Below are 25,550 nucleotides of genomic sequence, written 5' to 3' on the forward strand. Positions count from 1 at the left end.
ACATACACATCTTTAGCCGCCACAGTTTTTTTATTTTAGTGTTTTAGTTTTAAAAGATGTGTTTCTGTTGTGATTCTCTGGTGCTTGGGTTTCTTTGTGTTGGCATTTTAAGCTTTTACTTGCTCTTTAATTGCGTTTGATATATTTTGCCATATTGTTGTTTTTATTGCTTTTTGGAGATATTAGCTTACGATTCAGTGTTTTAATCCTTCATTCATTCGTACGTTCTGTTCTTTTTGTGTAAAATATATTTCTCTGAGTTCATATTTGATCTTTGGGGAGAGTTCTCTGTGTGTCTTAGTTCAGTTTCCTCTGTTAATTAATCTCCCTCCTTCAGCTGTTCTACCTTCATTCTGTCTCAGCTGTTCCACATTTCATGTCATTGGCTCCACTGACTCTTTAGCTAGGGTGACCAAACGTCCGTATTTCCCAGGACATGTCCGTATTTCACCTCCTGTCCCGGGCGTCCCGGGTTTTTTTTAGAAAGTGAGGAAATGTCCTGTTTTTTACCTTCATTGGACCATTAAATTTACAGGCGCTAGGGCACTTCGCATGGCGCTGCGTGTGAAAAGCCACCTGGACACCGAAAGTAAAGATAGTCTATTGATATGTTTGTTCGTTTTTGGTACATTTTGAGTTATTTTTGCTACACAAGAGGTATTTTTTGTTAATTAGCTCATTTGTTAATTTATTTTTACCAATAGCCTACAGAACAGACATTATTTTGTTCATTGCTGAGGCTGGGTATCATCTGTTATTGGGAGTTGAGCGTTACTGTTAACTTTTGTTGTTAAGTGAGGGATGTTTAGATGAGACATTATTTCTTTCATTTTGCTATTCATTCATTACAGGAATTGTTAAGCATTTTTTAATAAATACATTTTGAATAAAATTATAATTTGTTATTGTATTTATTGCTGTTGACTTTTACTAAAAAGCATTTTTGATAAATCAACTGTAAACATAATGTTATTGTAGGATTACGTAGGTCTATGTTAAGTGAGTGCATGCCACAGACATCTCTATGCATGGGAACAGAGATCCCCCTTGCCCCCGCCCCCCCCCCCCCCCCTCCCCCCCCCCCGCTCCAAGGTGTCCTGGTTTTCCCAAATGAAAATATGGTAACCCTACTTTAGCCATTCTCCCACCCTGCCTCAGTATATGAGCTCACTGGTAAGAATTGCTTATCACTGGATACTCTGTTGTGCTGCCTGTTTCACTGTCCGTTAGGTTGCTTGGTTGGTTCTCCCGTCTCCTTGCCCTCTTTCTGTAGGATTGCCTGTTTCTAAACAATCCTACATCCTGATTCCTATTTCCATTTGGGTCCTACTTCAAATTTCTAAACCATGACGATATCCCTTTGGAAATGTTGCTATCAGGGTTAGTTTCCATTGCATATAGTTGTCAAAATTTTGGTCAAAAAGTTACATTTTGGTGTCATCTGTCCAGAACACCTAGTTCCACATGTTTGTTGCATCAAACATATTCCTTCTAGTAAACTACTGTATAAAAGACCAGACTTGGACAATATCTGATTTATACAATATCTACCTGGCTTATCCATTTAGACCAGTGGTCTTAAGATCCAGTTCTTGAGGTCTGGTGTCCTGGAACTTTTCGGTGTGTCCCTGGATCAACATATGCTGATGAATTGATTATCTGACTGTCAAAGCAGAGACACATATAAAGGTGGAAGGACACTGGACTTGGAGGACTGGATTTAAACACCCCTGGTTCAGATAGACAGTCTTGTGAGGTTTTAAGGAATGCCATACTGTTTCTATAAAGGTAGCATGGATTGAGATTTCAGACCTTAAGACTATGGCCTTTAATCCTGGCCCTCATGATCTACTATCCTGAATGTTTTAGGTGTTTCTCTGCCTCCACACACCTGCCTTAAATAAATTGGTGATAAACGGGCCGCTGCAGCTGTGGCGGTGTTGCGATAATTTGATTCAGGTGTGCTAGAGCAGAGACACCACTAAAACATGCAGGACAGTGCGTCCTGGGGAGCAGGATTGAAGATCCCTGCCTTAGGATGTGTTTTTATAACCTAATTCTGTTATAAACGTCACCACAGTTTTCTCTCTGTTCTGTCTGCTGTGTTCCTTGGGCTTCGTAATGTTGGTTGCTCACTTATGTTTTCTAACAGACCTCTGAGGCCTTCACAGAACAGCTGCATCTACAGCACATTTCGACGATATTACTCAGCTGAACTTTATCTACAAAGTCAACTCCATAAGGCATGTAACTTATATTTTTTTAGTTTTGGGGAATCAAATTGAAGAAGCTTGAATTAGCATCATTGTGATTTTCAGAGAGTTATATTCATTAAAAAGGCTAAATTTATGTTTTATTTTTTCCCCTTTTCAGCTGTTTGCTCCTTTGAGTTTGTCTGTCGTATAACATCCCAATAAAATAAGCTTAAATCAATGCTTTTAATGTGACAAAATGGGAAAATCATTTAAAAAAGGCTTTATAAGGCACTTAGAATCCAGATTAGTTGAAAAACAACATCAATAGTTTACAAAATATTTATAAGAAAAATTGTACCCGGTTATTTTCTGGGTCAGCCACCCAATATTTGTACTTTAGCGCATATGTGAGGCCCTATACACAAAGAGTGACAGGCGACAGAGGCACAGCAAAGTATGGGCTGATCACTGAAGCATGGGTCACATGTGCAGTTTACATGCTGCTCTGATGGTGTTGCTCCCATTGTCACTGGTTCTGAGCATGTATGCAAGAGTGTGTAATATTCTGCCAGTTCCGCCTCAGTTCACTCCCCTCTCAGTGGTAGGCGCCTATTTAACCTCACCTCACACACCAACCACCCTGCTAACTCAAACACACAGTCGCAGACAGATGTCAGAGGGGTAACGATTTGAATGAGACACAGCCTGACTGCTCTGTGTGTGTCAGGGTTTAGGTTTGTGTTTGTGTGTCAGACTGAGGCCTGCCCCTCTGGATGATGCAAAGTAGGAGGAAACATCCAAAGGAGAAAGAAAATATCCTAAGAAATCGATTCGCTTCATGCAGGTATAATGAAACCACTCGAGCAGTTGCTGCCGAGACAGATTTTATGAGATGATCCAAACAGAAACACTATGCAGGTTGTGTCCTTCACATTATCTCCTACTTTCTCTCCTGTGCCTCATTTATGCTGCGCTCTCTGCATGCCGTAAATCTTTCATTTCTCTGTTGTGCTGTTATTCTATATTTACATCTATTTGTTATTTGACAGCTCCCATCTCGACAACCTTGAGATTTCTGCGATCAAGGCTGATTACTAAAGGTTTCAATTGCGCTTTGAAGACAAAACAACATTAATTAGAGAGTAAAATGGAAATGGGAGCATCACGTGAGGGGTGCCTCCATGTTGGGGCTGGGTATATGCAAAGCGGGACAACACTTCCCATATATTTCCAAGCGTAATACCCCTCATCCTCTCTGTTCCTATGATGGCTGTGCTATCTGGGGTACAGAAGCAGGAAGCTTGTCTGCGTTGCTGCGGCGTGTTTCGGCTTGTGACAGGTCATCTTTGTACTGGCGGAGTGTAACCTCTCAGTTTCTGCTAAACCTTCAGGGTGCATGCAGGCTTCTCCCCCCTCCGTCTGCTGGTCTGTATGAAGTCTGTGCCTGATCACAGGAGCTTTGACTGCAGCTTCTGTCTCTACCACACAGCAGTCATACCTAACCCCTGAGCCACATCATTAACAAACGGGAAAATAAAATGACACGTGTGAAAACACCAACATCTCTTTTGCTTTTTTAGAGTTTCAAAATGTGCTTTTAGACTCTGAGTGCTGGAATTTGGTGTTTTACACTCTAAATTTAAAATGCATAAGAAGAGAAACATGCTTAAACAGAAATGTTGCTTATTATCCACCTATTTAGATATAAATTAGGTAAATCTTTTATTGCAGTAACATAATTTAACAGGTTTCTCTTATTAAATTCAGCTTTTATTTGAGTATGTTTATTCCATCAGAAGATGTTCTTTTTAATGAAATCAAGTGTTCCACAGATTTTGGCACTCCTGCTGTTAATACTTTGCACAAATCTATTTGCCAATCGTCTGTTGTAGCTGTGGAGGACTCAGTGGCAGGAAGGAGGCAGTTAAGTTCATATTGAATTGTTATGTTTATTAAAAAAGACAAAACAAAACAAGGAGGTCTGACATGAGGGAAGACAGTGAGGATTACAGCATTTAAACAAGAAGATGCTATTACAGATTAAAATGACATCTCTGCCACTCTTTGGTCTAGACTAAATGCTAAACTTCACACACAAAAATAAAAGCATTGATGAATAAGTATTTAATCTAATTCACAAATAAACAGATACATTTTTCCTACAACCTTTCCTTTTTCTCAAATAATCATGTTGTTTATATGAAATGTAAAAGAAAAACCTGATTGTATTTGGTTGCATGATGGTTAATTTCTGTTTGGATGTTTTTCTAAATTCAATAAAGCCTTGTTTAAACCTGTGTGTGTGTCTCCTTTATGATTTCTGCTCGACTGCTTTTGCTTTCTTGTCCAATAAAATCAATAAAGTCCTACAAACCAGCGGTCTCTTCCTTTTATCTTCTGATTCCTCTTTCTTGCAATAAAACTATTGTTTGTTTTATAAATATGACTTTGGATTTTGATGCACTGATTTTACCTGTAACGATGACATTTTCCAATAATATGACTTCCTTGGTATATTGATCTGTGAGTTCTTTGCCTTTGATTCCTTTGATATGAATAAATATTGAGCTAAACATTTTATAAAACCTCAAACTTCACTTTTGAATTTCAAGAAGGAATTCTCAAGATACAAAACAATATGAGGTGGTTCAAAATCTATTGTAAGGGCAAAACAACTGCTATGGATGTGTTGCAAAATAAATATCGTCTGAAATTCTTCCACAGAAATCAAAATAACATTCACTAATCAAAGGTGTTTATGAGCAGCTGCTGTTCTGACTGTTTCAGTTTTTATGAACATCCTGTAAAAATGTTGAGAAGCTAGTGATGTACCTGGGGGTCAATGCTCCCTGGTCTGCAGCCTCCTTTTTGAGAAGAAATCTACTGTAGGGGAGGCTAAAAATGTGACGGTAGATGGTAAAAGAACAGGAGCATGACTGAAATATCCATCAAATCAGTTTACTAATAAGACAGCAGGTGTTCCTATGGCGATCTTTGACCATCTCTTTGCTCTATCTCCACTTCCTCTCTAATGCCCTCTCCTCTTCACCTCAGCCCACATGTCTTCTCTGGTCCTTACATTTGAGGACTGTGGATTCTATAAAAAAGGGTTATCAGTAAGGAGCCCTCAGTACTGTGCTTAACACTGGGAATGATGTGGCAGACCTACCTGGTTTTTTCACTGCTGGAAATTCCAATCTTTGGCTGACTTCAATGTTCACAGAATCAATTAGAACTGAATTGCTAATTCAGGAAGTCGTTCAAATATTCCGCTGAGAAACAGGAAATTCCCTTAACTGTCATGTTGAGCTAAAAGAAGCAAATCCAGGTAGAGGGAGGTTGATGCTCACATAAACTTTCTTCAGTAAAGAGACTAAAAATAACTTAGAAAAGCTTATGCCCTAGAGAAGCCTTTTCTTACTAGATTAAATAAATGATATATATATATATTTTCCAATCAATCGACTGCTTCAGCAAATATGAACCGGTAGAAGAAATTTCACGAGCATTAATAATAATTTCACAAGCAATCCCCCAGAGAAGCTGTTTCTTACTAGATTAAATAAATGTATCTATTGGTACAGTATGTTAAGCAATGGTACATAGGTTTTTATCCCCAATCAATCGACTGCAGCAGCAACATTTGAAATTGTAGAAGAAATTTCACCAGTAATAAATAAAAACAATGTTTTGTTAGAATATTTGTGGATATTCAAAAAGCTTTTAGAACATTAGATCAGGCATGTCCAAAGTACGGCCTTGAGGGCCGCTGTCCTGCAGGTTTTGGAGGTTTCCCTTCTTCAGAACAGCTGATTCTGATGATTGCAGTTTAGCAAAAGCCTGTTAATCAGCTATCAATGGAAATCAGCTGTACTGAAGCAAAGAAACGTCTAAAACCTGCAGGACAGCGGCCCTCGAAGACCGACTTTGGACATGCCTGTACTAGATCATACAATACTAGTGGACAAATGTAAATATGGATTCAGATGAGTGGCATGATGAGCAGGTTAGAAGGACTGAAATCAGTTTGTAGAAGTTTATGACAGAATATCCTAGTATACAGTACTACTTGTGGAGTACCGGAAGGATCTGTGCTTTTAAAACACATGCAGTTAAACTTATTGATATTCGATAAGCTGATGAAGTGAACATCTTAATATTTATGTGTTAAAAACATAAAAAGTCTACCAAATAATTCTCAAAATTTATTTGTTAGCATAGAAAGCAAAAAAAAAACTTAAAATGAACTGATATTTTCAAAAATATAGATTCAGAATTTCAAATAAAGGTGTTGGTTTATGGAAAGGTTTGAAAAGGGAGATAAATACATTTCTAAAACTGCTGCTTTTAGAAGAAATGTGAAAATCTGTATAGTAAAACAACATAGTATTAAATAAGCTGTTGTTTTATTGTGTATTTTTTTGTTTTTTATATTTTGTATGAGACTTTGAAATATGGCTATAGTATTATTTAATACAGAAGATAACATTCCTGATATGTAAATGGGGGCAGAAATGTTAGTTTTACTTTTTTCTTTCTTTTATTTATTGTTTATTGTTTTATTATTGTTTGTAGTTCTAATATGAATTCTCTCTATTCAATATTAGGTGAAATATTTAAAAAAATGTAATAAAATGACAATGAACTGGAAACATTGGGAGGGATCCATGCACAGCGATGGAAATAATAAATTAGGAAGTGTTACAGAAATACCGAAAAGCAACCAAGTATGAGAATGAACAAATATATAAGAACTCAATAAACAAAGTAAAAAGGAAAAACTATGATAGTATAAACAACAAAGACAGAAAATACGACAAAAGTTGCACCCATAACAAATCTCTAATAAGTTTAATCAAGATGAACCAATTTTCAAACATGTAACACATTTTGTTTTGTTTTTTTAACGAAAAAAAATGCCAAGCATGGTCAAATATGCATCATTGCTTGTATCAAAAATTTCTAACTGAATATATGTGATAATACTGTTGCGTTAAACCACTTCAGGAAAATTCACCATTCCAATCTATCTGAATTTATTAAGCAGAATGTTATGGTCAACATCTACAAAACAATGTTGAGATTTTTTGATCTACTAATTAATATTCGAGGCTATTTTAAATATTCAAACTGTTTCTGTGCCATACTTAGATGTAAGACTAAACGACTGTTTTCCTTTTAGAAGGCTGCCAATAGTTTAAATTGAGTTTGGTTGATTAAGAAAAAGCTTTTAAACAACTTAATTTTCAAATGAAGGTAAGAAATTGGTTTTGAATTATGAAACAAAAGGCAACTAAAGATACATTTCCTCGATTGGAGCTTAACAACGACAGTCTTTAAAGTAGAGATGCTTAATCAAAGATTAGTATTAATACCATGATTTCAGGAAGCATCAAATTAAAATGGGTTATGACAAACAGTTCCAACTCCTTTTGTTTCCTTCATAAGGTCACATTTGTCATGGATTTCTCCCCTAACCTTCCCCCTTCTTCACAGGAACACAAACATCCCCCCTAGAAACAGGGTGGATACGGAGGACAAGATTGCAGTAAAGGTCCTGGTGGAGTTTAGCAAACTCCGTATAATTAAGTTTATGAGGCTTGGAAAGAAAAGCCTTTTCCAGCTTCCCAAATGACAAGTTTGCCTTTGGATAATTAGTGAATCCTAGATAACACCGTTTTCTTTTGTAACTCTCAATCAGTGAACTCTAAGAGCTGTTTCTAATCTAGTTCACAATCCTGCTAACTTTGCATGGTGAGAGTCCTTGATTTCTTGTCTAGCTTTTTTTTTTTTTTTTGCAGATTCTTTTATTCTTAACTTAAAGAATATATAGTTTCATTCGATCCTGACTAAGTTGCAGCCATTTCCTGTGTTACGAGAACAAATATGCATTTTGAGCTTGAATTCTCCTGTTGTTATTGTTTTGAAAAGTAGGTAAAAGAAAATAACCTCTGGAAAGGATTTATATTTATTCTACCAAAAAAAAAAAAAAAAAAAAGTTTTACTGAGACTTTGATCCATTTGGTAACAAAAAAGTGTAAATGTAAAAAAATAGAAAAAAAATCCCCCAGACTGTTCTTGCAGGGATTACTGGTTTTGGAACCAGGTTGGTTGGATTTTTCTATTTTCCTCCATGTTGAAAAATGCTATGGCAATTAAAAGCACTTTCTAAAAATCTGAAGGATACTGTTATTCATCCTATGAGAGAAATCTACCTAAGAGATATTTTGAAAAGTGTTTGTAGTCATGGAAATTTGATTTAATTGTTATCTTGTTCCATTGTAACCAAAAAGGCCCAAGTATGAATGAGAGAGGTGGAAAACATCAAAGTTAAACGGCATATTTTACAGTAAAAGGTCTGCAGTGACTGGATAAACCCGACGATTAAACCACAGCTATTTCCCCTGAAGGAAGAACCTGTTCTAACCTGGTTACCTCCAAGCGACACCAGAAAGTCTTAAAAGGAATGTAGTAAAGCAGATGATGATACTTTTCATGTTAAGAATTATACCCAAATCAAACACAAACCCTTTTCTGTTAAATAAAGAATATCTGCAGAAAGAACACAAAAAACTTTTCCATTGGCTCAAAGCAGCAGATCAGTGCAGGGAGCCACTTTTAGCACAATGGAAATTCAACACCATTATTAAACAGTTTTTCACCAAACAGGCGTGGAGGCACGTGTGCTGAAGCTGAGGATTTCTGGGTGCAGTTCCCGCGTGCAAGGCTGATGCATTACTTTTCATCCATCCATCTAATTATTCCCTTAGAAACCTGAAATTTGAAGATACAAAAGACCGTCCCTATCTGTCACCGAGCTGCATTGATCTTATCGAAAGAAAATGTGGGCGTAGAGGAAACTCAATATAACTCATGCCATAAAATTCCACACAGCATTATTCACATACAGAATTGACAGATTTCTGTGAGACGTTTCTTTTAATCTTCAACTGTTGTTGGAAAAAAAAAAAGAAAGGGGGGGAGATGTACCACACTCCAGGCATTTCTCTCTTTTCCATATTTGCAGTAAGGTTAACAAAAACGGCTACTGAAGTGGGGGAGATAAAAAGCACAAACATGCATAACTTGTTGATTATTAACAACGGGGAGTGAGGAAAAGAGAGAGGTGTTTTCACTGTTTAGATTGTCATTCTGAAAGAAGCATCTAAGCTTTTATCACAGCAAAGGAAGCCTTTTAGAAACAGCTGCACTTGCTGCCCAAACTAATCTGCAAAAATATTAATACCAAATAATGAAATGTTTCAAGTATCATAAGCATAATGTATGTAATAACATTACATTGCAAAATGACGTCTCACTGGATTTTTATTTTTACAATAAAATTATAGAAAACTTTAAGGAACAAGTTATTTCTTATTGCCTCTATAGCTTGATTCTAAGTTTGTATTTGATTAACCATTAAGGCCTTTTGATGGATTTATTTCATATTCATCATACTGTTGGTTTGATTTTGACAATTTAAAGAAGATACATTTGATGGGAGCTGGAACTATTTTTTTGGTTTAGAATCCCAATTTTTTTAGACCAGATTCATTAGCCAAGTTTCTCCAGAGAAACAAGGAATTTGATTTTGGTAATTTTTTTTTTCTCAGTGAGCAGACATTTTAAAAAGAAAAGTATACTGCATAAGTCTCATTAGACTCACTTCAGGCGAATATTCTAGCTGCCCCTTATCTTCATCACTTCTTAATTTAACCTTGAATTAAGATTACATTAGAAGAATTATATATTTTGCCACATTAACAAATCCTGACAAACCAATAGCCATACATATATTAATGTGAGGAAATTGTGTTAAATTTGCCATTCAGTAATATCAGCTACATGATTTAGGTTTGTCCACAGATAAATCTGTTGGGATGCATTTCCTCAACATGAATAAAGAAGCTGGTCGTATAATTGTAAGAGTGTATAGTGCTAAATCAATTAAATTCAGTTCAGTTTATTCATATAGTGCCAATTCACAACACATGTCATCTCAAGGCACTTTACAGAGACAATTCAACCAGATCATTCAATACAGAATCATCCTAGAAAAAAAAAAACTGATTTTAGATTTAGATAGATTTAGACCTTGGGCAGAGGTTCAATATCCAGCTGGAGAGTCACTCTAAACATGCAAGCAGAGCTACATGATAACATGACTCACATCAAAGCATATTCATGTGTTAGAAAGGACCAAAGAAAGAACAGATTTAAATCTCATTGGTTTGCAAGACTCAAAATTTGATGCGTGAAGATGTTCTTAATCCAACCAGAGTTCTGATTTAAAAACATAAAATGACAACAAAAAAAATCTCTCATTGTTATAGAAATATTTTGAAATGAATGAAAATGAAGGTCTTTAGTGAGGGGATCGACTTTATATGAATGCAACACCCATCAGATTTGGGTTTGTAATGGTTTGTTTGATAATTATGAATACTTTTTAAGAGTAATGTATTGTGTTTTTTTTTGTTTTGATTTGTTTGCATTTTAGTTTCATCTATTTTTTTCATTTTTTCATTTCTGCTGAGTTTTTGTTGAGTAGCCTACCTCAAAGTAAATATTATCTAACCTTATTTTTTAACTTTTCTTTCCAATTATGAATGGGTGCTGTTTGGGTGATGAAATTGCGTCACTCACAGTTTTATTATATGTAATATTTTTACAGCTCTCAGGAGAGATATGTCAATTACTTTTTCATCCCAAAAATCTTAACATTACTTTAACAGATAAGGATGTTTTGTTTGGGATGGAGAAATGTGAACTTGTTAAAACAGAATATTTATATGTTATATTCTTTTTTATTAATTATGGTAAACACCATATTTACACCTCCAAATATTTACAACAAAAACCAAATTTCCAGATTTTATTACCTTCTATTAATATCTAGTACATAGAATCCTTAAAACTGAGTTCAAATGCTAAAGCCATGCAAATTATATCTGCCCTTAAAGAATTATAACCCTCAAGCATAGATTAGATTTGATTTAGTCATTTTAAATAATTTCTGTTTAGTAAAGCCATTTGTTGTTGTATGTGTTTGTAATTATTTATGTTCTATATTGTTCATGTATGTTCTTTTTTTGCAATAAAACAGTAAATATATATGTATATAATTTTATTTATTTATTTATTTTTTACTGTTCATATTTAGATTTTTTCTTCTTCAAAAAAATCAATCAAACAAAACTTTGAGATTGCTTTTAGTTTCTAGTATTTAGGATCTAAATAATAACATTGAGCTGGAACAGAAGTGACATTAGTTGGAGTCGCCCTGTTGAATCTCGCGGTATTTGACAGCTGCCCTGCGGGAATGCCGCGTTGTTTACATTAGCGGCTGACGGAGCAGCGGTGAGCTGATGAGGGGGGCCTTCTGGCTGAAAACACGTCTCAACTGACTCCTCGGCTCAGGCGCTCTGTGGGGGGAAGAAAAACTTTGTGTTCCACAGGCAAAGTGCCACTCTAAAACAAAGGCCAACCGAGCTGACTGGTTCATTACGACCTTGGACAGAAAGAGGGAAAAACACCGCAAAGAGGAGCGCCATAAGAACCATCGGAGGAAACTGTTAACGTGAAGGAGGAATAGCTTAGCAACAGATTCCCACTTCCTGGTGAGTACTGACAGTCAACTTCAGAAGCCTAACCACAACTATTAAACCTGCTGGGAACTGTTGTCACACGTTTAAATATGATGGTAGAATAATGGCGCAGTTACAGATGTAAAACTAAAAGTAGTTTTTGTTTCCTCACGAGTTTGAAGGTTGGAAAAAAGTTCTTCAAACTTCGCTAGTTAGCTTTGCCTGCTAGCCAACTAGCATGCTACGTTTAAATGTTATTTTCAAAGCTGACACTCTTAGTTAAGCTTAACAACAGCCACAGTAAATACAATATAATGAGGTTTACGTGACTTTTGCCAGAGTTTATTCTCTGCTCATCTTATGATGCCATGTAGGCTAACATGTGATGGACATATGATAGCCACTTCTGTTTCTGTGTTTGATTGTTACTGTGAAATACCTGGTAAAATAGTGAAATGGGCCACAGATAAAGTCTTTTTAATATGCCAAACACTGATTTGGGCCTCTATGCTTGTCTTTTACTGCACTCCTACTGTGTGTCTTATCTTTCTTCAGTTTTGTTAGTTACATTAACACGCCTTGTTTCGTAGATATGAAAGATCTATATAAAACAAAACATTCTGACCTGAAAGAAAAATACATTCCCTGTGCTTTTTGCTTAAAAAAAACCATACAAAACAAAACAATAATTTGATTAATTAGCTTTCATTTTAGTGTGGGTTTGAAATATTTATTCTGTCTTCTAACTTGTAATTTCTATTAAATGTTAGGTATTTTTTGTGTAACTATTGTGTTCTTGTTTTAATTTTTTTGGGATATATTTATTTGTTTGCTTCATTTACTGAACAGGACTTTAACCCTTTACAGGGCACTCTGAAATACTCTGAAAATCCAAATTTCAAGCCGATCATGTTATTGAAATAAGACCTTATTAGCTTTGTAACATTCAAAAAAGAGGGATATTTTGATGGCAAAAATTAATGTCAATGTAACAACAAAAAACGGCAACTTGCCCGAATATATTAAGAAAAATGACAAAAGTGCTTCTATAAGATTGAAATATGAAATTCATGAAAAACACTCTGAGTAAAAGAAACACATTTTTTGGTCCAACATAGCCTTAGAGGCATTTATGCTTATACTGGCACTTACATATTTTAGTTTATAAACCTAAATATTATTGTTAACTAGGCTTATTAACTTTTTTTACTTTACTTTTTAGCTTTTCAATTAGCTTTTTACCTTTTTTTCTTGCCTTAGCTTTTTGTTTTTTAACTTAATTTACAGTAGGTAATATATCATTCAAGGGCTCATCTAATTGGTCCAATGCAAAAATTAGATGTACAGCCATGTAGCAGTATCTTTGCTGAATACCTGATCTAGATATTTTGCTTCTAGAACTCACTGAGGGACGGTGGGGGGACTCCATTTGTAAGGAGTATGCAAGTTATCAAAATCAGTAACTTGCCCTATAAAGGGTTAAACAATTAGCATTTTTATAAGGTACTTCATAGTCTTTAAATCCGTTAATATTGACAAACACTGCAGTTTATTTCTGAAATGAGGCTATTTTCTCTTCCTGATACAATCTGCTCCGTATACAATGTGCTCATCTGTTAGGATTGTAAATCTTCCATCTAGTTCATTAATAAAAAGAAAATTGTTTGGTTGATCCTATCTGACCCCAAATCAAAACGATTTCTGGGAAATATTTTTTCCATCTTCATTGCTTATTTGTGTTTAAACAATATCGTGCTGTTTAAGCAGGGAGATCGAATATTTAACTAAGTAAGAGCTTAATATGATCTTACAATTAGTAGCTTTCTGCAATATCGGCATTTAGAAACCTGAACTAAAAGGTTTTTGATTAATTTTAAGACTCATATTCATTTTCAATTGCTTTAAAGTTTAAAACTTGGACCAAAACTCTTGGTATTTCTGCAAAAATGAAAGGTAAACAATAGATTGTGACTACTATTGTAGGTATGTTTGTAATGTCAACAAAAAACCTAAAACCTGTTGCAATAGCAAATAAAAAGCCCCTTCTGGACGTCACATAGGAGCACCGCACACTCACTGTAGTGACTGATTAAATTCCTGGTTTAAGAAGTAGGTACACTTTAAGTCAACTGAAAACTTAACAGAAACTTAGTGCAGAGTTTAGTGTGCTCTCAATAAGTATATTGTATAAGGAGAGACTGCAATACAAAACAGTATGGCTGGGATGCAAAGCAGAGTGAGAAACATGAGGTGTGATTTTAGCTGTTTGACATGTTGAGTTTCATAAAAAGCTTAGCTTGGAGAGTGAATTAAATATAACATTTGTTGCTAAGATAATTTCCTTTTTTGCTGGTGGCATGGGCTGCAGCCAGCTCTGATTTGCTATTTGATTCATTTATTTATGTTTATATGAGAGGTTTTCAATAATTTCAACCAGCAGAAATGTTTTTCATTGAGGATATAAAATCCAGACTTATTTTAATAATAATAATAATCAATCCAATTTGTACTGCACTTTTCATTAAAAAAAATCTCAAAGTGCTACACAGTGCAAATAAAATCAAAAATCAAAATCAACATCATAAAAATCATGTGGAGGCAGAATAGGCTTGCTTAAATAAAAAAGTCTTCAAGCCTCTTTTAAAATCAATCAGTGGTTGTGGAGCTCTCAAATGATCTGGGAGAGAGTTCCAGAGACGGGGGGCAGCGACAGCGAAGGCCCGATCTCCCATGAACCTTAATCTGGAGCAAGGAAGGTAAAGGAAGTTGCAGTCTTGTGATCGTAGAGATCTGGTGGATGAATGTGGAGTGAGAAGGTCCTTCAGATAATCCGGTGAGGATCCGTTTAAACACTGATGGGTGATGAGCGTGACTTTGTTTTGAATTCTGCAGGTGATGGGAAGCCAGTGAAGGTCATGCAGAATAGGTGTAATATGGGCAGATTTGCGGGCCCTCAAGAGAATACTGGCTGTGCTGTTTTGAATGCATTGGAGCTTCTGAAGATGTTTTTTATGGATTCCAACAAACAGAGAGTTGCAGTAGTCTAACCTGGAGGAGACAAATGCATGAACGAGAGTCTCAGCATCAGAAAAAGAAAGAAACGGACGAATTTTGGAGATATTACGAAGATGAAAGAAACAGATTTTAAACAGATGCTTAATGTGATTTTCAAATGTAAGTTGAGAATCCATTCTAACTCCAAGATTTGTAACTATGGTGGAAAAGGGGATGTCTTGTCCAGAAAAGAAAACAGTCGTCATAGTTGAAGATTGAACCTGGTGAGGTGTTCCGATCAGCATGGCCTCAGTTTTGGAGCAGTTTAACTGAAGGAAATTCTGAGTCATCCACTTCCTTATCTCCTCCAGGCAAGTAGTGAAAGCATTAAGTGAAGATGGTGATGATGCTCCAGTTCTAATATAAAGTTGTATATCGTCGGCGTAGCAGCGAAAGGAGATGTTATATCGATTAATGATTTGACCCAAAGGCAGCATGTAAAGGGAAAACAGCAGGGCCCCTAATACTGACCCTTGTGGGACACTGTTTTGTACAGTTTAAGCTTAAGTACTGTTCTCAGGTGGTTGGGCTTTCAGCAAATCACAGGATTTGAAGTCTGCATACTGAATTTAATCTATTACTACATCTGTTTTTTCACCACTAACCTGATGGATTGTTTCAACCCTACGTATGGCCCTTACAGAGCAGAGAGAAGTGGAAAACAAGAATCCTTGTTTTGCACCTACCTTGGGTTTAATGTCATGGTTCAGTATACATGCTTTAAGATTTCTGTTTAGATTTTACTACATACAGGGGTGAAAAGTAGCCTGACGTAGTCCGGCTCAATTCTAGTCAGAATATAAGCAGATACTGCTCCATAGAGCTGTGATTATGGGGCGTGTTTCGAACGAACCAGGAAAAAAATGCCTCTGCACTCAATTGGATAGACCTACAACCAATAAGAGCAACGGAGTGCGTGACGTATGTTAAGCGACCAAGGGAGCCAGCTGATAAATTAAACTTTTGCCGAATCCCGTAGGAAGGACGCCAAAAACATCTTTCTTTTCAACAAATGCCTTGATCACGTTTCTCTGTTCCTTTTTTAAAATAATTTGCTGTCGATATCTTCTAGAACAGACCTAATAGCAGAATCTACACACCTCAACTCTCCAGCAGCAGCCATTGTTGTTGTCACCCAAGCGCGCTTTGGTCACGTGGTTGATTACGTTACTGTAGATCATCTGTCCATCATCGTATAAAGCCCGCCCTGACAATTTGATTGGCCCGCCAGATATTGTGCGAGCATACTCTCGCTACTATTGAGCAATGCCAGACCGAACTTCCTGACTTCAAACCTTGTGGGCGGGACTAAGTTCAGAATGGCACCAAGGCTAGGTGAAAAGCATAAAGAGAAGACATTATCCTTTTGCCACCTGTCTGATTTTAGCTTGTGCATAAAAGTTGGATATATCCAAATGGCATCGCCTGTTAAAGTACATCTTACATCCTGAATGATTGCAGGAAGATGCATTTTCAAGTACAGGCCTTCTAGTATTTGGTAATAAACATCTCAATGCTGTGACTGTTAGGCAGCTTAAACCACAACAGTTCATGTCTAAGAAATGTGTTTCTTCTCTTGGAATAACATAGATTTGTAGATGTTACAGGTTGGGCACACATCAATGCGTGCACGTGTAATTTACTACACTTGTTTCTGTGATGCAAAATGTTGATGCTTTAGGTATTTTGTATGGATCTTTTCAGCACATTTGTCCAAAATATGAGTTCGGTTTTATATATTTTACCATTTATAAGAAATAAATTTTCTCATTTTGCAGGCTACAGATGGCTCTGTAAGAGAAGTTTTTTTTAAGTAGGGAGCAAAAGCAACTATGTTATATTCCACATTTTGAGCCGATATTTCTCAATCAAGTGGTTCTCTCATCTTTTGCGCGATGTCACAAGGCCAGAGATGAATGCTGGCCGTAAACATCTCTGTGTCAAAAAGTCTGGCTAGTGAGAAGCTGTTTGTTTTACTGAATGTGACCTGCAGGATAAGTCAATTGACAGGGAATCTCTGGGCTTGTTGTGATAGCAAGCTAACACAGAGCTAAAAACAAACACACTCAACTTAGCAACCAGAAACTCTGGTGCAAGTGTAAAGCTTTGTACTTTTTCTTTCTAAACAAAGAAAAAGTGTTTTATTGGATGAGGAGCTACTTTATGGAATATAAAATTTGATATATTTTTTTTCTGATGAACAAAATGAAATGAAAAGCAGAAAGAAGGGAGGCATTTTTATATGGTCATTATCAAAAATCATACCTATAGAAATATTTTCTGGAGGAAAAACTGATGTCCATGATCCTGATAGTGACTGAATAAAACATTTGTCAGGATCACACTGACCAAATGAAAACAGTCGTATATTGTAGTAGTAATAATAATATTAACCCAGTTGTAAAAACATGCAAAACACCTTGATTTAGGGCATGAGCTGTACTTTATTGACACTTTTCTATTGTGCTAATCTGCATTCCCATCAAAAGTGACAGCATGTAGAGAAGCATTGGATAGGTTGTGTAAACTTGTAGCTTGTCTTGTATATTAAGGTACTTTAGTTTCTCAGCTTTGCTCTGTGGCTCTTAGGCCTCAACATATTTAAAATAGGTGCTTTTAACAGCAGGACATAGCTGCTTATATCCTGCTTTAAAGACTTATGGTTTTGGCCCAGACTGAAATGTTAGTTATGGGGTATTTATATGCTATAACAGCTAGGTTTGCAATAAAACTTTTTGATTTTTATGTTCTGATTATGTTTATATTCATGCAATACTCTCTGAACTGAGACATCTTCTTTTTTTTTTAAACCGCAGAGGGACGATCTCTGATTTGTCCATGTTCCTCATGCTCTTTGATTGTCTTGTTACTTTTTATGTTTATTACCCCCACCAGTGAGGTTATGTATTTAGGAAAGTCTGTCAGTGCACAGGATAACGTGAAGAGTTATGAACAGATTTGAATGAAAATGGCTACTTGGCGGAGGTCTGCACTCTCTGAGTGCTTTTCTAGTTTAAAAGTTGAACATGAAGATCTGCACCTCAGTTGTAAACCAAAAGATTTATTCTGTAAATATTCAAATAGATTTGGAGAAACAATACATGGATTTTGCCATAAAGTAGGAAAAAAATGCCCAGTTGACCAGCGAAGAAGAAATGCACCTTGATTATTGTACTTACTGTTTATATATTTAATTTATTGTGTTTTTCCAACACATTTACAGTCAGACTGAATGCATACTTTATTGTAATAATTCAGCGCTTAAATAAATTAAAACTAACAGGAAGAAACTAGTCATCTGGGCAGTTCTATCTCTATTAGGCTTGAAATTTAGCTTGAAAATTAACAGACTGCAGTGAAATGTTGCTGTCTCTGCCCATCACAGTCAAATATTGAAGGCATCACATATTTTGCAACAACTGCAGAAGGGATGATTCAAACAGGAGTTAGTGGGAGCTGACATACCTTGTTGACCCAATTATTACTCACTCCTCTCTTGCCACATTTGATCATCGTCAGACACAACAGGCTCGAGTCTGCCAGCGTCATCAGGTGATTGAGATGAACGCTGGCTGCCTCTGTGAAGCTGATCATCAAGGAATGTGTCATAAACCGGATGATCAGAAAATGGCGGACAAATGTTTGCATCAGTCTTTGTGGTGAAAGGCTTTCTGCCACCATGCCTCCCTTTGAGTTTCAGCTAATGGCAGGTGGATTACTTCTGACAGGCTTTTGCAACACTAGAGGGTTATCTCTCTTCTGCTGTTTGGGGATGGAAAATGTATGATTTATGAGAAATTAAGTCTGATTTGGTTGGATTTAAACTAATTAGATTAGGCTAAGTTATATTTATTTAACTTTTGTAAGTTGCAAAAAAAAACTATTTTTTTTAATTCTTTTCTTCCTGTATTACTTTTTGAAGGAATGTTGATGTTGTTAAAGTGCAGTAGGTCTTCATATGTGGCTTTTCAATTTATCTGTTGGTATTTTTTTCCCAGATAGGTTACCAATTTTTTCTATTTTATCATTATAAACTTTTACTTTTATTGTATGAAATTGAATACGATATAAATCAGGTTTGCTCTTCAAAGTTATAAATAAATGCATAAAGTCCATTCCCCAAAGAATTGTAATTTCTATAATTTTCGTATTAACATTTGACCTGCATTTTTTCACTTCTGACATTTTTTTCAACTCAAATGTTTAGGTATTAAAATGATCTATGCAAGTAAATAGTTTAATATATATGCTAAAATAAAGTTTATTAGTTCAGTTTGATCGAACCTGGTTTCAAAAATGTGTCACCCCTACCTTGTAGTTCTACCGTACCCTGGACTGCTTTTGACAAGACAAGTTTAACAGATTGGGATTATTTTTTGAAACTATCAACGGATTTTCCTGACTGGCATTTTTAAAAACCTTGGTGTCCGAAACAGGTTTGATTTTGATTTGGTTTTAACTGAACTTTCTCTGCGTCTGAGACATCTGAGTAGTGATTTAGCGCAGAGGAATTTACCAAATCACTCAGTCTTGTGAGAGTTTCCTGTTTTAGCCCTGAAGCTGGCCCCTTCACTGGATTAAAGATCAGATGAGACATTTGTCATCTGACCACTTTTAACCGTCATCTTGCCTTTGGGTTTTCACAGAGCACAACAACAAGAAAATGTTGCTCTCTTTTTCTTTTTGCAAAGCGGATTTGAAAGAAGATGCTTCCTGGGGCCTTTTTTTAGCTACATTAAACGCTGTCTTTTGGATGATGTGAAAGACCTCAGCCAGGCTGTTTTTATACCAGAGAAAATGTCATAGAGATCAGAAAGCAGATTGCTTTACGATCCAGGCTTTATGGTTGTTTTGTACATTAAAGAAAGTGGATAATTAAGGATATATGAGAAAAATGGATAGAATAAAAAGGAACCTTAATAGATTGGAAGGAAATAGACTTTCCATTACAAACTCGATTTGGTTAGAGTTTACAGGAAGGTCTTTGGCAAAGGATGTGGGTTGTCTTAGCAGCCTCTTGCAGCCAGCCTGTCAATATTTTCATATCCATCTCTGTTTATTATATGCAGGGTCACTGATGGTTCAAGCATCCAAATATCCTAGGAGGATGCCTCGGAGCTCCTTGTGTCACGTGAATGTTGTTAACTTCTCTCTGGCATTGCTGCTTCTTCTCATCAGGCCCTCAGGAAAACAAACTACAAAGACATGCAAACACAAAATTACTGACCTCAGACCTGTTTCAAAGAGAAATTAAATCCTCTCAGCGCCCCCTGGTCTGCTTATGTTATGACCGCACCGTGTCAGCGGTTTAGATCACAGCAAAGGACTTTGTGTTTTCTTTATTTTTTTTGCGCCTTTTGACAAGATTGGCCTTGTTTTTGACTTCTTAGTCATACTTTATTTAAAGTAACTATTTATATTTGGTAGTCAGCAGCAAACTAAGAAGTGATAGATACAACAGGATGTAAACAGTACATTTTAACTCATAGAAAAGAGCCTATAAACAGATCCATGTCTGCTGATTGCTGAACAGTGCTTTTCCCAGTTTTACTCCAGAAGGATCATCTATAATACTGTGTTCCTCTGTCTATTTATATTTATTTTCTTTGTCATATTACCAACTGGTCCTTCAAATCCTTGAAAGTTTGTGAATTTTATTAAAAAATACTTTTAAGGGCCTGGGAATTTTTTTTTTTTTTTTTTCAAAGCAGCCATAAAATGACACCTACTTTAAAAGTTCCTACATCTTTTGGAGGATTATTTCCTTTAAAAAGAAAAAAAACACAACTGCAGTGTGAAAACTGCAGTGTTTTTTTCTGTAATATCCAATGATTTGGATTTAGGAATATGGCAGAATTCAGGATAATGGGAGTTTACTGCAGTTTTTCTGTAAAGGTTTTATAAATAAAATCTGGCATCCAGGTTCATATCTCATAACAATAGATAATAAAATATCTTCCTTTTCTCACTGTAGGGTTTGGCTTTCAATAATATGACATATTAATAGAACTTTAGCTTGTTATTGCTGCTGTTTATATCCTAGGCCTACATTTAAAGTTATAAGTACTGCGAGTTTCCAGTTGTCCACATGGCATTATTATGCTTTATATAGAAATTGCACGGTGTAAAATGTGTCTTAAAGAGTTAAACCTAATTTAGCCCTAATATCTGTTTCTTGAGCTATTAATTAATTTGTGTGTGCGTTGACCTTAGATGGGAGAGAATTGATCCAGGAAAAGTCGTTTAATTTAATGTTGACCAGGGTATGGGAACCCTGTTTTAAACATATGTCCTACCTGCACACAAAACCAGTCAGTCTGTCTAAAAAAAAAAAATAAATAAATCAACCAAAAGTTTAAAATGAGAGTAAACCCCTTCCCTTCTTGAGGAATGGTTAATCACACATAAGTAAGCAAAGCTCTCCAGCAGAAGAACTGTTTAAAGCTCTGTACTTTAAAGACCAGGATCTTCTCAATAAGCTAGTCTGGTCCCCTGATCTTGCAATTAGGGGCCATCTCCCAGCATGACTGACATGGTACTTTTAGCACAACAGTTGTTCTGGCCTCAAGGTCATTCAGTGGCAGGAAGGTAGCCGGAGTTACTAACTAAACACGTGGGCTTTGGGGAATGTCCCACTGCCAGTAACACGGATGGAACCTCTCTTGTCCTTCCAAATCCACTGACGACAATCTAGAGCTGCACAATATTGGATAATGTCAAGATGGTAATGCTGTTTTTATGCAGATGTTGGTGTCAGTAGTAAAATCTTTCTGATTTTATTTTTTCCTCTTCTTCATCATTGCTTCTTAAACATTCTGGGCTAAATAGTTAATTGTTGTGAAAAATACAAGTTAATGTCTTTATAAAATTGTAGTATTTAATGAACGGTTATCTGTCATAAGCATTTCTTTTAAATATAGCTATCGTACACGGTGATATTGAAGTTATATATATATATATATATATATATATGGATATATGGATGTCCCAGTGCGATATTAATATCAGATATCAACCTAATATTAGCCAAAAAAAATCTAATATTGGATTTTATCGGCCGGCATCTAAAATCTCTGATATATTGATGCTTATAGAAATGACCTAGTTTTGTGAAAAGTTTCACTAACTCATGGTTAATTTTACATGGATCAGTTTTTATACCTTTCGTTGTTGACATTTTTCCCCTGTTTTAGTAATATGATGTGATCAAACCTTTTCTAACATTGTTCAGTATAAAACAAGTAATAGAAGCTGGTATGTTTCATACTAATATTGTACTAAAGGTTGTATTGCAACATCTGTAAATATATATATATATATATATATATATATATATATATATATATATATATATATATATATATATATATATATATATATATATATACGTATGTCTAACCGGTCCTTTTTTGTTGCACCTCAATTTTGACACATATCTAATGAGTGGCTGGCTATCGTACCTCTGCAGGGGTGAATGAGGGGATTGAGCCTTTAGATTCAGGTTAAAGAAGAAATGCATCTAAAAGTTAAAGGATGAGGACTGGATTGAGCTCCACTGCTGTAATAGCCTCGTGAGACCATCCTGATCTCGCGAGCTTTCAAGGTTTCACTCGCAGATCAGTCTGGAGACTCTCCGTTAAAGAAAATTTGGAGCCGTTCACCAAACGAACGTCCAATCAGTGTTGGCTTTGAGGCGGGTTGAGGTGTGACGCAACGAGAAGCGCGACAGTTCAGTCTAAAGAACATGGCGGCTTCAGCCGATGAAACTAGCGTTAGCGTGGCTATCGAGCAAGTTTTATCGGAATTACAGAGTATTTCTTCACTGAAAGAAGAGCAAAACACTGCTCTGGAGACTTTTCTCAGAGGAAAAGATGTTTTTGCTCTTCTCCCGACTGGTTTCGGCAAGAGTAGCCTGGCTTGTGGTTGTGTTTTCGTCATCGCTCTGTTAGTACGTCATATTCTTCGTTGATCTGATTGGTTTATTTGGCCCGTCTATCACCAACATAGGCCAATCAGCATACCAGTATTTTCGCCCCTTCCCAAAATTACTTCAACGGAAGGTTTCCAGATCGATATGCGGAGCAAATCCATCTGGCGTAGTCAGGTTACTGCTGTAATACCTGAAGTAGCGATTATTTTACTTATCAATTAATCTGTTGATTATTTTTAAGATTTATTCATAATCGGGGAGCAAAAGGTTCTTTAAAAAAATACTTTTTTACAGAATTTAAACCTGGCGAAACTAAAACTTTCCAGTCAATGGAGCATATTGACTGATAGTTTTTATTTTTTAATCTTAAATGCAAAGTATTTATAATTATTTTTTAATTTTGTTTTAATGTGGAAGGGGCAAAAAAAGCATGTTTTAGAGTCTCTATACTCCAGTTAACCATTAATAGATTATTAAATTAGTAGAAGAATTATTTCAAAGATGAAGTTGAATTCACTTCTTAACAGAATGATCACATTTGAAAACTTACTCATCATTATCAGCTTTAATCATCATTTATTCTTGATTTATCATAAAGAAAGTATTAGGATAAGGTTATTCTTGTTTTAAACTTTTTGATTGTACTATAGTCACAGCTCTAGTCTTTAGGTTAGTGGAATTTACCATTTGGACTCTTGGCAGAACTTAGCTGTAATTTAAAGGCTTTATGGGAGAATCCAGTTTTTCTTAACTGGCTATCACTCTGGATTTTTCTTCTTTTTTCCATCCCTTTTCATCACACCCATTGGAGCATATCCAAATGCTGCAGGATACAGTTTACTTTCACAGCATAATTACAAGATGGTATATGCCACTGTAAACACGACATTGGTGACGGCACACATTTGTCATGACATGAGACAAAAGCCAAAAGATTTAGCTTTTTGAGCAGGAAGAATACGGTTTGTGTATGTTTGTGTGTCTCATTGCTGACAGCGCTGTGGGCATTTGTTCAGGGCTCACCACAAACACGACTAAATGTCTCATTCTGGATTTATTGCAGAAGAACAACAATTTGCATGTTTTGACAGATCATCTATCTTGCCCACCTCTTGTTCATTGTAAAATCATCTGAACATTTGACTTTTTTTTCTTATTCTTGCTCTATTTCTAATGGCTAAAGGTTGTTATTGTGTTGCTGTAATTATTCGGTAAGGTGTCGTTTGAAATTGTAATTGCTTTCACAAGTGGACAAACCATACACTTGTCCTAAAAGGAGTATGCTTTGAACCCTTTTAAACAGCTCCTAAAACCTTTTTAAATGGAGCAAATTTTCAAAGTTTTATTAGTTTTTACTGTAAACTTATTTTCTAATAAATATCTGTCCTTCTTATTTCCACTTTAACCCTGACTCAGATCTCAACCAGGTTCCAGTCTACAGTAGAGCATTGAGATGTCTAAATGGTTTTTGTTTAAAGGGGCCACAAATCTGGATAAATCTCAGTTGTCTTTTAATTAGAGTTCTCTTATTAATGAATTTCTTTGTTTCAGTAAGGGAGAAAGACATTGTATTTGTTGTAAACACATTGTTTAGTGCAACCAAAATGAAATAAAACATAAATTATCTTATGAGAAAGTAGAGAAAGATCCTTGCTTGAGTCTTATCAGCCTACTCTAAGTGAAAAGATTGTTAAACTATGTTCGTTTTACGGGAGAAAGGATGCTGCAAAGTTCTCAACATGTCTGTCTAGGGAGCTAAATAAAAAAAAAAAAAAAAATAAATCACCATTAATATAGAGCTTGTAGTACAGATGAATTTGAATGTCTAGTTTGGCTGCATTCTCCATGTGTACACATAAAAGCTATCCATCAGGTTTTTAAAAAAGTGTAAGATTTTAACTTTTTATATGTAAATTACCAATTTGAAGTTGTTCCTTATGTTGAATTGGATACAAAAGAACATGACCAGAGCATCTCTACCAATGATACCCATTTATGTTCAGTTGATAATCTATGCAGCTGAGCCTGTATAATGCAAGGGTCAACACTCCTGTTGCTTTGAGAAAAATGCAAGCCTCTCCTGTCACAAAGTGATACAAAAGTAACCCAAAAAACCCACACATTTCACATACTTCCTGTAAATTTTAACCAATATATATGTGAAGTTCTAAAGCATTGAAGAAAAAAAAATGGAAAAATAGGAGCATTTTAAGGTGGAAATGGTTTTCCCTCAGCCATGATAAAATATTCTTTAACATTTTTACAAACATTGGATGAAATGGTATGAAAATTTTGGGCAGATTTTAATATATGACATGTCTATTTATGGGCTGCCTCTACTCAAACATTTCTGCTCTGCTTCAGTTAAATGCCCAAAAAAATCCAAAAAACAAAAATGACCCTATTCCCTGTTCCTCCAGCACCAGAAACAAACAAATGGCAGCAAAATGGAAATAAAGATTATTGAACCCATACCAGCATTAGTGCTAATATATTAGAAATCCTTATAAACAATTTTCTTTAGCTTGAAATCTACTTATGAGTTAAGGTTGTATAATTAATTCATGCCGAAGCTTCAGTGTTCACCTCGTCGCAGCTACACCGTCAGAAAATTTATATCTGCTAAATTTCCACTTCCTCTTTTAAACACTGTTAAATTTAAAATGTGTGTTTTAACCTTTTTTTTTTATTATTTTTTTACTTTTAGCAACAATGTTAACAAAGCATGAATATTAAATGGGTTTTGGTGTTTATAAATCATTTTGACATTATTGTCTGCGTTTC

At 35.6% G+C, this 25,550-nt stretch overlaps 1 protein-coding gene across 1 annotated transcript in view; it reads left to right on the top strand.

Moving 5' to 3' along the window:
• Positions 1–11,523: 11,523 nt before the first annotated feature.
• The window catches only part of nek7 (NIMA-related kinase 7), a 103,458-nt gene continuing 89,431 nt past the window's right edge, over positions 11,524–25,550 (top strand). The window contains exon 1 of the mRNA XM_038286447.1: positions 11,524–11,815. The gene's annotated coding sequence lies outside the window, so the exon portion shown is untranslated. The remainder of the gene's footprint in view (positions 11,816–25,550) is intronic.

The sequence above is a fragment of the Cyprinodon tularosa genome, unplaced genomic scaffold, assembly GCF_016077235.1.
Source record: "Cyprinodon tularosa strain WSP-4 unplaced genomic scaffold, ASM1607723v1 ctg106, whole genome shotgun sequence".
Lineage (NCBI taxonomy): Eukaryota > Metazoa > Chordata > Actinopteri > Cyprinodontiformes > Cyprinodontidae > Cyprinodon > Cyprinodon tularosa.